A 4,780-nucleotide genomic window follows, 5' to 3' on the forward strand; every position below is an offset into this window, starting at 1 on the left:
AAAAAAATTTCAATAAATAAATAAGGGGACAAAATTACCCCAATGCTAAGTTAAGAATTCAAGGATCAATGCATGTATGATAAAATTAAAATAAAAAGTTAATACATGAGTATGGAATATGAAAGGAATTTCTGCGTAGCTAGGTATGCATTCTAAAGTTATATAGAATATATATAGAGGTTAGGTGAAAGCTTAGGTTAATTAAAGATTCAATTATAAGCTTACTTAGCCATATATGTATCCTTACCCTTACCTTGGCCCCATTACAACCTTGAAAACACCTCATGATGTTTGCATTGGTATATTAAATGTTGTTGATTGGTTAGGAGAAGAACAAAAATTAGAGAGCATGATTAGAGAAGGATAGAGTGATCACCCTATACACTAGAGAGACTAGAGTATACATACATCATCAGTGAGGGTTCAATGCTTGAAATTCTATGTTCCCTGCTTTCATGAGCTATCTTCTTGCATTTTTATCCGTTCTTACTTCATGAGAATTGAATTAGTGGAATTTGATTTGTAATTGTTTTGAAGAGCTTATTTACTATTGATCAAGTGGACAAAAATCATATAGTTGCATTTACATATATAGGTTGCATTGCATTGCATGAGTTTTACATGTTCCTACTCATTTATTTTATCTCTTTCAACTAAGCATGAGGAAATGCTAATGTTTAAGTGTGGGGAGGTTGATAAACCACTATTTATGGTTTATAATGTGTTTAATTGTGTGGTTTTATCATGATCTTTACCCACTTATTCATATGATTAGCATTCATTTATATTTCCTTCCTAAAATTATTACATGATTGAAAACTTGCTTCCTAGAGACTTTTAATTATGTATTTTAATTCTCCCTTATTCCATTCGATGCCATGATTTATGTGTTAAGTGTTTCAGGCTTTATAGGGCATGAATGAGTTGGAGATTGGAAAGGAAGCTTACAAAAATGGAAGGAACACAAGAAATTAAGGAGATGACTAGCGAGAAGTGACGCGGCCGCATGGCTCACGCGACCGCGCAGAAGAGAGGAAATCACAGTGACGCGGCCGCATGGCTCACGCAACCGCACGGATTGGAATAGCACAAGTGACGCGGAGGCGTGGACGACGCGCCCGCGTGGCAAAGTAAAACGCCAAATGACGCGTCCGCATGAATGACGCGATCGCGTGATGTGCGCGATCTGCATAATCTGCAGAATCGCTGGGGGCGATTTTGGGCCCTGTTTTGACCCAATTTTTGGCCCGAAAAAGCAGACTAGAGCCAGAGGACATGCAGAAACCAAAAACAACATTCATTCTACACAGTTTTAAGTTTTAGATCTAGTTTTACTCCTCCTCTAGGTTTTCTCTCTACACATTCATAGTTCTTAGGATTTTTATTTCTATCACTCTTTGCATTGGGATATTGAGAAGAGTTATTACCTCATCAAGACTTCGTCATTCTAGTTCGTTTTCTTTACTTGCCTTTACTCTTCCATGTCCTTTAATTTACTCAATTTTACTATTGGATTATTTTAAAATTTATTAATACAAGAGATACTTTTATTTTTAATTGATTCCTTTGAGTTTTACTTATCTTGTCTTTCTTTAATTCCCTTTCCTATGTTATGAGTTCTACATTCACAATGAGCGAGTAGTTCCCTAACTTGATGGGGAGTTGATAGAAAGGAACCCTTGAGTTGGAATGCTCAAAAGAGAGATTGTAATTGGGTTTATTGTTGGAAGGCTCTCTAGTCACTAAAGCCTGTCCTTCCAAGTAAGCGGATGATGCACGGAAAACTTGTCTCTCAACAATCTCCTTTCGGCAAGTGTACCGAATTTGTCGTCAAGTAAAAACTCACAATAGAGTGAGGTCGAATCCCACAGGGATTGATTGATCAAGCAACTTTAATTAGAAGAATGTTCTAGTTGAGCGAATCCAGAATTTGGGTTGAGAGTTGCAGAAAATAAAATGGCGGGAATGTAAATAACAAAAAAGTAAATGCTAGAATTAAAGGACTGGAAGTAAATGACTGAAAATAAATTGCAGAATTGTAAATGGGAATGGGGGATTTGCTCATAAAAGTAAATGGCAGAAATTAAAGAGAATGGGTAAGATCAGAGATGGGGAGTTCATTGGGCTTAGGAGATATTGCAATTCTCCGGATCAAATTCATTTTCATCTCTTCCTCAATCGATGCACTCATTGATCTCCTTGGCAATCTTAAGTGATTAAATTACAATTTCTTGCAATTCAATCTCTCAAATCTTGATCAATAGCCAATTCCTTGGTCAATTGCTCATGAGAAGAGATGAACTATAGTCACTGATTATACCACATGCATTTCCCAAATCAAGTATTGAGAGGGTTATAGTCACATACCCATCCAAACCCAATTTGGTCCAGCATGAGAAAGCATTTCTAGCTTGATCTCTTCATTCCTCTTTCAAGGTTCAAAAGTGATCCAAGTTTGAATAGCTTCTCTTCCAAGATAACTACTCAATGGGATGAAGATCAAAAGCTTTCAAGTAAAATCAAGAGAAAAGATAGAAGAAGAATAATGAAAATTAGTATTGATCCATCAAATTACAACAGAGCTCCCTAACCCAATGAAAGGGGTTTAGTTGTTCATAGCACTTGAAAATGAAAATAAAGATGGAGAATACATCATAGAACTAGAAATTGCAGAGAAAAGTAAAATACAGGGAGTAATTCTCTTTTTCCAACTTTTAGAACTCCCTTTCAATTCAAAGCTACTCCTATATATACTACTCTTCTTAGCTTCTAGTTTGCTCTTCAAGTCTTGGGCCTTTGGATCTTGAGTTTGAAGCAGTTATTTTCTTCATTTGGGATTGGCTTTACTTGCAGAGAGAAAGTGCTAAGTGGGCAGAGACTTTAGCTCAGGGCGTTAGGGGTGTTAACATTTAGTGAAAGTATAAGTTCGAGAACGTTAGTGACACTCAACATTTTCACTAACGTTCCAATGTACCCCTTTGCCTCACGTTAGAGCCCACGTTAACTAGGTTAACATGGCTTCTAACGTGGCCTTGCCAAACTTCGAGAACGTTAGTGACACTCAACATTGTCACTAACGTTCCAGTGTGCCCCTATTTGCTTCACGTTAAAGCCCACGTTAACTAGGTTAACGTGGCTTCTAACGTGGCCTTGCTAAACTTCGAGAACGTTAGTGACACTTAACATTTTCACTAACGTTCCAATGTGACCCTAGATCTCAAGTTAAAGTCCACGTTAACTAGGTTAACGTGACTTCTAACGTGGCCATTCTTAGCCATCCCAACGTTAGTGACAATGTTGAGTGTCACTAACGTTGGCTCATCATTCATTCCTCATCGTTAGCTTCCACGTTAACTAAGTTAACGTGGAGGTTAACGTGGCTCCTTAGGGGGTTGTGTGGTTACTTCCAATGTTAGTGACAATGTTGAGTGTCACTAACGTTGTCGACAACTCTCACTTCTCACGTTAGCTCCCACGTTAACCAAGTTAACGTGGGAGTTAACGTGGTGTGTTGCATCCTTAGGCCAACGTTAGTGACAATGTTGAATGTCACTAACGTTGGCTTCTCTTCCCCCTTTAACGTTAGAGGTCACGTTAACTAGGTTAACGTGGGCTCTAACATGGCCACTCATGAGTGTTTGCCAACGTTAGTGACAATGTTAAGTGTCACTAACATTGGCTCAACTTCCCTTCTCCACGTTAGAGTGCACGTTAACTTAGTTAACGTGACTCTTAACGTGGACAATGATGGCTTTGAGAGTATTATTGGCAATCACTTTTCTCATTAACCTTGCAAGTTACCTCCCTTTCCTTGCTTTCTTTGGTCCTGAAATTAAGCAACAGAGTGCATCAAAGTTCTAGTCCAAGTCATGGGTAATGCAGCATACAATGTGTCACTAAATTCATGCAAAATCCTCATGAAATAATGTAAAATGCACAATGTATGCTTGAATCAAGGTGTAGGTGAATATCTACCCAAAACTAGCTTATTTCCTAAAGAAATGCATGAAACTACCCTAAAAACAGTAAAGAAAAAGTCAGTGAAACTGGCCAAGATGCCCTGACATCACAACACCAAACTTAAAGCTTGCTTGTCCCTAAGCAAGTACTGGAACAAGAGAATGATGAATGGAATATCCAGAGGAATGAGTTATTCTTGTGGAAGTCATGTTACTAATTTTATGGTGGTTTCATACATAGCAACTTAGGTTCATTCCATTACTGGCTTTCAGACTTTTATCATGTCCCTAAACACTTACTTTGTTTATATCCCATAAGACTTTTATTCATTGATCCTTTTATTGTTATTTCAAGGGTTATTTGTGTTATTTAGGCTAAGTGCTCTGTAAGGGGGCAACTCTTTAAGATAAGCTTTCAGCCAACACTCCCGAACCAGTTGGTTCAAGGTGCTAGGTGTTGAAGCACCCCTAAGGACTTACTCCCTCAAGTCTCTCCCCCATACATACACACCACAGGCATATAGTTCATTTATTTTCTTTTCTTGAGACCTTGGTGTCCAGCACCTCTTTGGGTTACTAAATGTTCTGTAGTGAGGGTTACTCTTGATAATGGATTTTCAGCTGATAATCCCGGGTTAGTTAACCCAAGTTACCAAGTGATAAAGCACCCCTGAGAGCTTATTCATCCAAGTAGATCCCTCACACAGGAGCACCACAGACACTTGTCTCAAGGTCCAAACCATTGGTGCCTAGCCTTATTGCTTACTTTTTTTCTTTTGTTTTTTTCACTTCCATTGTTCTTTCCCTTTTCTCTTTTTAGG

This window comes from Arachis hypogaea, chromosome 19, assembly GCF_003086295.3.
Source record: "Arachis hypogaea cultivar Tifrunner chromosome 19, arahy.Tifrunner.gnm2.J5K5, whole genome shotgun sequence".
Lineage (NCBI taxonomy): Eukaryota > Viridiplantae > Streptophyta > Magnoliopsida > Fabales > Fabaceae > Arachis > Arachis hypogaea.